Source organism: Dama dama, chromosome 26 (genome assembly GCF_033118175.1).
Source record: "Dama dama isolate Ldn47 chromosome 26, ASM3311817v1, whole genome shotgun sequence".
NCBI lineage: Eukaryota > Metazoa > Chordata > Mammalia > Artiodactyla > Cervidae > Dama > Dama dama.
In genome coordinates, this window is record NC_083706.1 from 21,118,339 (window position 1) to 21,129,583 (window position 11,245).

Consider the following 11,245-nt stretch of genomic DNA (forward strand, 5'->3'; position numbering starts at 1 on the left):
AACCATGAGCTCCTTTCCTGCTTAACACAGGGCTGAGAATGATCTCATTAGGACAGGTTACTTCACACCACAGTTGCTTCCCACCTCACTCAGAGTAAAAGCCAAAATTCGTGACATGATCTGCAGAACCCTACACGGTCTGTTCCTGTTCCTTCTCTGACCTCTTGTCCTCTCACCCCCTTGCTCAAGTCATGCTGGCCACCGCACTGTTCATCCAACAGGCCTGGGCAGTCATCTCCAGACCTTTTCTTTGCTTTCTTTCCACCAGGAAAAGCTCTTTGCTCAGACAGCCACACAGGTCAGTCCCTCACTTCCCTCAGGATTCATCACACGAATGCCTGCCCTGACCACACTGCCTCAAAGTGGAACCCTATTTTCCTTATTCTAACTACCTAACAGTAACAAAAACACTAGCAAAAAGATATCTGCACCCCCTATTCATAGCTGCTTTATTTACAAGATCAGAGCCAAGTGTTGAAACTCTAAGTGTCCACTGACGGATGAAAGGATAAAGAAGTTGTGGTAAACACATACAATGGAATATTATTCAGCCATAAAGTGAAAGGAAATCCTGACATTACCTGCAACATGGATGGACCTTTAAGATATTATACTAAGTGAAGTAAGTCAGAGAAAAAAAAAACTATATGATCTTACTCATATGCAAACTCTGAAAGGAAAAATAAAGAGTGTAGAAAAAGAGATCACCTTTGGGGTTACCAGAGGAGGTGGTCAGGAGGATAGGGAAATGAAGAAGCTGGTCAGACAGTACAGACTTCCAGTTATAAGATAAATACTGGGGAGGTAATGTACAACGTGACGAATACAGCTAACACTGCAGGGCCTGTGCATGCTCTATCATTTATGACTGTCTGTGGACTATAGCCTGCCGGGCTCCTCTGTCCTTGGGATTTCTCAGGCAAGAATACTGCAGGGGGTTGCCATTTCTTTCTCCAGGGGACCTTTGCAACTCATAGATGAAACCCAGGTCGCCGGCCTTGGAAGTCAGATTCTTTACCACTGAGCAACCAGGGAAGCCTAACACTGTTGTACTATATATTAAAAAGTTGTGAGGAGAGTAAAACCTAAGAGTCCTCATCGCAAGAAGAAAGTGTTTTTCCCTATTTTTTCTTTCTTTTCATTGTATTTAGATGAGAGGATGGATATTAGCTGAAACTTTTGTGATAATCATTTTACAAAATATGTAAAGCAACCTTTCATACTATATGCCTTAAACTTAGGCAATGACATATGTTAACTATTTCATAATAAAACGGGAAAAATATGAAAGTATTCCTTTGGGTTAAATTTAATAGGTTGTTTTAGAAAAACTGACAATGATTATGTAATTTAAACTATAGGAAATGATGACTATTTCCAATAAATGATCTGTGCAAATTATTCATTTGAACCATTTTATAATAGCCTTTAACAATTTTAATTGCTAAATCTGCGTTGGCAGATGATCATTTATTTACTCATCAAGTCATGTGCTTGTTGGGCAGTTTATTTGTCATTTTCTAATTGGCCGGAAGACTACCTCCCATCTGCTATATAACTTGCTTTTGTTTCTTTTGTTTTTTTTTTTTATTTTTTTTCTTTTTCTTTTTTTTTTTTTTATTAGTTGGAGGCTAATTACTTCACAACATTTCAGTGGGTTTTGTCATACATTGATATGAATCAGCCATAGATTTACACGTATTCCCCATCCCAATCCCCCCTCCCACTTCCCTCTCCACCCGATTCCCCTGGGTCTTCCCAGTGCACCAGGCCCGAGCACTTGTCTCATGCATCACACCTGGGCTGGTGATCTGTTTCACCATAGATAGTATACATGTTCTTTTGAAATATCCCACCCTCACCTTCTCCCACACACTTGCTTTTCTTTGAGACTTACACTTAAGTACAACAGGCAGTGAGAAGATGTGGTCTTCTTTGGCGATCCCTACCTTTCTCTTCCTGAGTTTCTTTTCTGTGGGATTGGCCCCAGATCCAGGGTCAACCACCAATGCAAATGACAACTATCTCCCTTTTTGGGACCAGATTAATGGAGACAGCAGAATTTCCAGTGCAAAATAACAAGATAATCATTGATCCTTGGAAATATATGGATTAACTAAGAATAATGAGATCCTTAAAAAAGAACCAGACAAATATTTTGTTTCATTTGGAACAAACAATACAGGGAATGTACATTGGGTAGTAACTTTAATATATGGAGAGCTATTTAAAACAGCTGAGTACATTTTAATTAATAGCAAGGAAAGTTGCTTTTCTCTTTCTTTGTTACTGAAAGTCATAGTATCTATCTGTTTTACTGTCTGAATGCTGATGGAGTACGTAGTCAATATAACCATTTATCTTCCAGTATTCAGGCTCTCTTCAGTTCAGTTCAGTTCAGTTGAGTTGCCCAGTCGTGTCCGACTCTTTGCAACCCCAGGAATTACAGCACACCAGGCCTCCGTGTCCATCACTAACTCCCAGAGTTTACTCAAACTCATGTCCATCGAGTCAGTAATGCCATCCAGCCATCTCATCCTCTTTTGTCCCCTTCTCCTCCTGCCCCCAATCCCTCCCAGGATCAGGGTCTTTTCCAATGAGTCAGGCTCTCTTAGGACCTATTAAACACTTCTTTTGATTAGTAAAAGAATGTGGTATGCCTTTTCTTTACATTTTATAGACTTTCTGGCTTAAAGATGCAGTTTTTAATCATATAAATTCCTGTAAACTGAAAAAGCTTGTCGTTTGCAAAACAAATATTTTTTGTCGTTTTTGTCTGCTTAGAAGTCTCAGCAAATTCTTTACTGCTGAGACTACTGAAAGGCTGGACTTCCCATCTGGCTCAGTGGTAAAGAATCTGCTTGCCATGGCATGAGATGCCAGAGACCCAGTTTCCATCCCTGGATCAGTAAGATCCCCTTGGGAAGGAAATGGCAACTCACTTCAGTATTCTTCCCTGGAACATCCCATGGACAGGGCAGCTTGGCCGGCTACAGTCATGGGTTCCCACACAGTTGGACAGGACTTAGCCACGGAGAAGACACAGCTTCTTAGGGCAAGGTGGTACCAAAATATCTCTGCTGCATGAGGTGAGATTATTATAGGAAATATGATAAAGTTTCTTTCAGCTATGAAACCCAGGGTGAGGTTTCACACAAACTAAGGTAAGGAACCTACTTTCCCTTGAAAGCCTGAGTTTGCATCATAAATATTAGTAGAAAGAGTAAATAAGATATGGCCCTCACTGCACAGTCTCTCTCCTGATAGTTGTTAAGTTCAGGCAGAAAAAAAGGGCTGAAAACAGGGAGGGACTGGTCCAGAATGCAGCACTCTCTTCCTGCACTTAATCAAGTAGGATGGGGAAATGGAGTCAAGTGTGATGCTCGGAACTCTGTGATTCTAGAAACTCCTCTCTTTTCTGCCTAAGTTGAGGTGAATTTCTCCGTCTGTATTTTGCTCTCACTACTTCTCCAATCAGTTATCGTATTACCGAGATTCTGGAACTGAATCAGCTTCCTATTCTCATGAAATTCCTTCTTAAATTGTCTTCTTTGGATGTGACTAGACGGAATTCAGAATGAAACAAGGACTAGAATAAGGTGCTTTTATATAGGAAAAAAAATTAGGCACATTTGAGTTATTGCAATGAAGTCTTGATTGATTTAGGAAGAAAAGAAGGACCCACAGAGACTGCCTTGTGAAATGCTCTGCCGTCCAGCTTAGTCAAGAAGGAGTTGGTAAAGTATAAAGAAAATAATAAAGAAAAATAGAAACCCAGAAAAATGCAAGAAAAGGTCTGTACAGGCTGGAATTTCTGAGAAGCTTTGAGCTCTCAAAGTGAATGAAATGCTATTCATATGAATGGACCATATAATTAGCCGGCATAACCCTCTTCTTACTCTTTGGAGGGGTGCATATGAGTCTTTTCCTCTCTAATGACTTTCTATTCAAGGTTCAACTCTTTCCACCTACGCTGTTTACTCTGTAGATAGATTTTCAGAGCCTTCCAATAGTTCACGGTGTGCCTATGAGTCTGGAGTCTCCAGCTGCATATCTGTCAACAGTGGCTGGGGAGGTACCTATTGTATTTTCATCATGTTTCTTTATTGATCTGTTGTTGTGGGGCTTGCTCACTCTGCTTTTCTATAGGGTAAGCTAAGTTGGGTTAAATCTTGATATTTACTCTGTAAATACATACAATTTTCTGTGCAGTTCCCTGGGGGTGGGGGCTAGTGCATTTAAAAAAACAAATATGAATGGTAACTCTTTCTATGGCTATGTCTCTATTATGATCTACAGCACATCATTCGTTTTAGATAGATACTAGAGAAGAAAATGATCCTTACATGTACCTAGGTTTTCAAACTTTCTGTTGCTTATTTCACCTACTCCCAGTCCCTTCTCCAACTAGTTACTCTTTATATCTCCTTACATCCCAGCCTCACTCTAGTCTTTTAGAGAGAGTTTAATTCACCCGTACAGTGATCTTAAAATTAATATCCTCATAATACAGATGATCAAACAGACTTGAGAGAGGTTGAATAATTCCCCTTTTATTACAAAACTCATTGTAATGTCAACATTTATCTACCTTGAAAATTCATTTTCCTAATCACTGTTCTAGTTTGTCTCCCTAAACCCCTAATATGCAAAAAAAAAAAAAAACAAAAACTTGGTCATAATTTTTTATTTTCAATTGCAAGACTTATTTTAGGCCCTAAAGGTGAATTTCACTATAGGTAATATCAACATATATGCTTCTTCCTAATATTTTATTGAGAAATATAACTTCACTAGTTACAGATTTTTGAAAAAGTGGATCTTATAAATGTACATTTCAAAATGAAGATTGTACAGGGTAATTAGCAAAATTCCTCTGTCCTAGTATAGACAGTCCAAGGTGAAGTTTATATTGACAATCATACACTCAAATTTAAAAATTAAGGTTAAGAGTAGCCATAAGTGGAATGAGTTCAACTAGTGCACCAAGTTTCAAATAGTAAGAAAATGACTTGTCATCAAAAAACTTGAAAATATTCCTTGAAATATCTATCAATTGTGTCTTCTCCCTCATGTTTTGTATCACTAGTACATTGGCTTCTTTTTGACAGCTGGACTAACTGTCAGAATAACCCTCTGAATGTCAAGCACGATTGTGGGGGGATTTGTTTCATTAACAGAAGGTGTAGATTCGTGCCTATGATGGAAGCCAAGCTGAGGAGTATGCCTAGGAATAACCCTGCTCTGGGAGCTGTCAGCATTCTAGTGGACAAGATGAACCCAGGAATCAGAAGTAGAGAAATAGTCCTAAGACAGAATATTCTAGAGTGAGGACTTGGTTGAAATGAGTTAGCATCAAGAAACAGAAGAAAGATTGTTGTTGCTTAGTCCCTAAGTCATGCTCAACTCTTTTTGTGACCCCATAAACTGTCGTTCACCAGGTTCCTCTGTCCATGGCATTTCCCAGGCAAGAATACTGGAATGAGTTGCCATTTCCTTCTCCAAGGTCACTTTGCAACCCAGGGATAGAACCTAAATCTCCTGCAAGGGCAGACGGATTCTTTACCACTGAACCACCAGAAAAGCCCGGAAGAAAAATACCAAATTAAAACCAAGACAATGTATTCAAGGTTGTGTGGAAAGAGAATTGGCTGGGCTTCAGAAGCATCCCTAAGATAGCTGAGAGGATAGAACAAGATGGTTAAACCAAAATCTCTTCCACAATTTAGGCAAAGAATCTCCACATGTGACATATATATGTATATTTAGCAGCATCTACATATATACTTGGGCTTCCAGTGGCTCAGATGGTAAAGAATCTGCCCACAATGTGGAAGACCGGAGTCCAATACCTGGGTCGGGAAGATCCTCTTGAGAAGGGAATGGCAACACACTTTGGTATTCTTGCCCGGAGAATTCCACAGACAGAGGAGCCTCTCGAGCTGCCGTCCTTGGGGTTGCAAAGAGTTGAACACGACTGAGTGTCTAACACACACACGCGTGCGCACACACTCACATATATATGTATACCCAGGGCCTCCCTGTTGGTAAAGAATCCACCTGCCTAATCAGGCGACTCGAGTTCAATCCTTGTGTCTGGAAGATCCCCTGGAGAAGGAAATTGCAACCCACTCCAGTATCCTTGCCTGGGAAATCCCATGGACAGTGGAGCCTGGTAGGTTACAGTCCATGGTGTTGCAGAGTTGGACAAGACTTAGCGACTAAACAGCTACAACATATATACCCAAACTGAAGGGAGTATTTTCCTGAGTCAAGTCTTATTCTTTACTTCCTATGTGAGGGATAAATATAGGACATAAATAATGTGGAACAGAATTAAATTAATTGTATGTGAATGTAGACCCATATACAAATAACTGCACCAAGAGTGTGCGCCCAGTGGAAACTTTCCTGACTGTGATTAACCCTAAGCTCCCATAATCATATGCATTTCATAGAGCCAACAAATTCAACATGATAGTTTGGAGAATAAATCAGATAAATTATGTAGTTTAAGCATTAGTCATTTGGTTAACTCCTACTTTGTATAGACAGTTAAAGGCTCCAGATATCTCCATCCTATTTTTCTACAGGCATTAACTACTGTGTGATTATTATGTATTTCCTTGCTGCAATTGAATCTGAGTTTTTGGGGAATTTGCCATATGAGGTAGGACTACTATCTCGACAGGAGTACAGATCTAATTTCTGTTATTCAGTTGAAGAATGCCATGCATCCTATCCACAAGTTATGGATGTAGCCAACAAGTTTTATAAGGTAAAAGAATGCAATGATATTTTTATGAATAGAATAAATGAAGACATTGAAGTTCTTCTGTTGGGACTTATGATTTAAAAATAGACTAAACTTCACATTAATATGCATGTGAAATTTTAAGTTTAAAGTTTTGTCCCTACCTCTTTATACTGTTCGTATTAGTAGTCTGAAATATTACTAAATAGTTAATAGCAAATTGGTATAATTGTATTTATAAAAAAGTGTTTTCAGGATACTAATGTAATAATTACCAAATTACATCTGTCTCTGCAAATAAATTAGTATGCATCCATCTGTAAAGCAAAGAAGTAAAGCTAAATAACATCTCTAAGTGTTAAAATTTAGTTTGAAAATAAGTTTCATTGGTAAACAGTCAGCTAGATGAGTGTACTACAGTATTCTTTTTCAGAAATTCATGACACTGGTATTTAAATGTATTTTAAAATCTTTTATTGATGTAAATCACTTCTCATTCTACAGTATCTGCTGTCCAGAAAGAAAGTTTCCAGTACCAGAGTTATTCCTCAGTATGACACAGATGAGGACACAGCGATCTTTAATATGTGAACGGCCCATCAAGCTGTCATTGATGTGGCAAAACCGAAGTTCAGTGATGTGTAAGAGAATTGTTTTATGTGGTGCAATTAAACTCTGGCTTTCTTTCTGGAACTGTAAAATGTAAAGTGTAAGATTTGGTCACCTCAAATATTCATTACTCATAGTTTCAAAACCTATCAAGAAATAATTTTCCTTTATTATTTGCAATTCATCAGTCATCTGGTCTGTCAAGGAAGATATACATGAAAAGATGGGTGATTGCTTACAGGTTTTTTGAGAGGAAGTTCCATAGACTCTTTGACAGTATATCTCATAGCAAAGTCATTCATCATGTCCAATCAATATTTTTTAATGGATGCAATGTGCAATTAATTTCTGTTTATATAAGGTAGTTATGCAAATAGTGTGGTAAAAATTTCTCACTGAATTTCAATTTGCATCGCGAACCTTCATCCTCCAGAATAAATGGTTTAAATACATAGTATGTTGTTTGGTAATTTTATGGAATTCATCTAGTTATCTGATTCTCATAATAGTTTAAGTAATATCTTAAAAAGAGTTCATTTTCTCTTTTTCTACAGATAAAAATGTAGTAAGATAAACTATGTGAAACTTACATGCTTAACATACACCTAGGTAAATGTAGGAAATTTCATTTAGTAATAGACAAAGACTACAATGAAGTCCGCTGCTAAGCATGGTCAGCTTTCTCTAGGTATCTGTAAGGTACGGGCTTTCTGTGGGAGGAGTCCAGGACCCTGGTCCTGCTCCTGTTTCCCGCCTAGGTTTTTTGTCTCCCTGGTTCTAGGTCACCCTTGACTCCCATTGTCTACTTCTGTGCTCCTGCCTATTGTACTGTTCATCACCTCCTCAATTCAAAGACTTATTTCTTAGTAAAAATCTGAGTTGAGTTGTGGTGACTTCAATGACCTACATTCAGTCACTAAGATGAGTTTTTGTCCCCAAACAGCCTTGAACAGAATTTTTGGTGTTTTTATACCTCTGTGTCCTGCGGTGCTCAGTTGTGTCTGACTCTTTGAAACCCCATGGACTGTAGCCTGCCAGGCTCCTCTGTCCATGGACATTTCCAGGCAAGAATACTGGAGTGGGTTTCCATTTTCTACTCCAGGGGATCTTCCAAAACTAGGTACTGAATCCCTGTCTCCTGCAACTCCTGGCAGCTGTGTTTTTTTTATCACTGAGCCACCTGGGAAGCCCCTAGGATTCCTCTATAACAGTACCTAGATATGGAATGCCAGAAAACCCTGAAGAGAGCCTTCTTTTCAACTGTGAATATCTCCGGGAACTTCCTTTTGTAAAGTATATTTTATTGAATTTGTGAGTGAAATATATTTGGATTTAAATGCAAAAAAGTATATACTCAAAGGTGAATGGTCTTGGCAAAAAATCTTCTCACCTATTCATAAAAATGCTTGCTGTTTCCCTCTTTGGGCTTCCCTGGTGACTCAGTAAAGAATCTTCCTGCAACGTGGGAGACCTGGGCCTGATCCCTCGGGTGGGAAGATACTCTGAAGGAGGGCATGGGAACCCACTCCAGTATTCATGCCTGGAGAACCCCCAGGGACAGAGGAACCTGACGGGTTACAGTCCATGGGGTCACAAAGAGTCTGACACAACTGAGCGACTAAGCACATTTTCCTCTTTGTCACTGCAGATTCTTTTTTTCTCCATCCCTCATCACTTTATGCTTATTCCAATGTCTTTGAGTGGCAAAGTTGCCCATTTACAATAAAGGTTGACACTGTGCAATTTTTTAGACTTAGTGATGCCATGCCCATTGCATCAACATTTCTTAAATCAACCACTCCAGACTTACTTTATAAACATCTTAACAGTAACAATATATTAGCTCCTGCTGTGTTTTTTAGTCACTTACTTTTTTTAGTGCTTCTGTGAATCAAGCAGTCTAGTTCTTTGCAAGCATTACCTCATTTAAGCTTTTCAAAAATCTTGTTTCAGAAAATTGAACAATTTTAGATTATGTGCATTTTGGTTTTTAAGCATTATAGTCAAAACAGGAATAGTGAGATTATTGTAAATAATGAATCCATTAATTTAATTGAATTGATTCAGATTAGAAAAGTGTACTTAGTGTTCAAAGTCCATTAACCATGTTCTCTATCACTGAGTTCCACATGTATAAAGAAATATTTCTGTCACTCTAACACTTATGCCATAAATAGAGAAGAAAGGTAATTATAAGAGCTTTTTATTGACAGATTACAAGTATGCAGTGAAGTACACAGATCCTAAGTATTCAGTATAATGAGTTATCACAAAATAAAAGCCCCATGCTACCAATCCCAGGGCAAGAAACAAAAGCTAACCATATTCTAGGACCAGCCCCTGTCCTCATTTCATTTGCTCTTCTTTCCCTTCTACCCAAAAGGAACTACTATTCTAACACCATGGATTATTTTTGCTTGTTTTCAATCTTGTATGAATGGAATAGCACAATAGCTATTGATTTCTCCCTTTGGAATTTTCATCGGTCATCCATCCTGTGTGCAGCAATAATTTTGTCTTTTTCATATCTGTGGAATGACAGATTAGTACATGATAGTTTAATTAGCCATTCTACCGGAAAAGGACCAGTGTGTTATTTCTAATTCTTGACTATCACAAACACTTGTCACAAGCATTCTCATTCTGATCTTTCAGCAGGTATATGTCTAAATGTCTGGTGAAGAGATTTTCTGGATCAAAGAGACATATACCAAATAATTTGTATTGAACACAAATTAATATTCATTCCAGCAGTGTTGATAGGTTTTTTTGCATCATATTCCATCGTATACTTGATGATGGTCACTTTTCATGCTTTTATCCAGTAGTATCTAATGTGAAAATCACTTACAAATCCTGTGTTACTAAACGAGGTGGCAATTTTTTTGATATTTAGCAAACTATACGGGTGTCTTCTTTTGTGAAGTTCCCAGACTTAAAGTTTTTCATTGAAATTCCTATCTTTCACTTATCAATTTGGAGGAACTTACATCAATTAACTATTAACACTTTGTCAGTTATATATCTTGAATGTATCTTTTCTCAGTTTATGCTGGTTGGTTCACTCCTTTAATGAAGTCTTCTTAACATAGAAAAGCTTTTAGTGTAGATCAAATATTTTTTTACTCTTTAATCCCTCTTTCTGGTTAAAAAAAAAAATCTACTCCATGATCTTCAATGGCTTGGTATTTTTTGTATGCTTGTGTGCGTGTGTGTGTGTGTGTGTGTGTGTGTGTGTGCGCGTGTGTGTGTGTGCAGACTACCATTTAGTTATTCATTAACTCTGATGTTTCTTCTCTCAGTTGCACAATTTTGTCAAAGACTCTTCTCATCATGTAACATCAGAGCAGCAGCTTTCAAAAGCATCCATTGCCTTGGGTGGAAAAATCTCCTCATATATCATACTTGCCACATGTCTCACTTCTTATTAGTAAACATGGGCTGTCATAACCAGATTCCATAGACGGATGAGTTAAATCACAGAAATTAATATTCTCACAGTTCTGGAGGTAGCTACAACTTAGGAATTAAGGTGTCAGCATGGTCAGCTTCTGGCGAGGGCCCTCTTTCTGACTTGCAGATGGCTGCCTTCTTGTTCTGTCCTCACATGGAGAAGAAAGAGGAAAGGGAGAGAGAGAGAGTCTGCACTCTGGTCTTTCTTCCTCTTTAATATAAACTTCAACACGTAAATTTTCAGTCCATCATACTTTTTTTCTTGGATTTTGATCTTATAATTTCTCAAAATCAATGTCTACTTTCCTATATCAAGAACTTCATTTTAATATTTTGTTCAGTTTTTATACTTGTTCACTGAAAGAAACTCCAATACTTTGGCCACCTCATGTGAAGAGTTGACTCATTGGAACAGTCCCTGATGCTGAG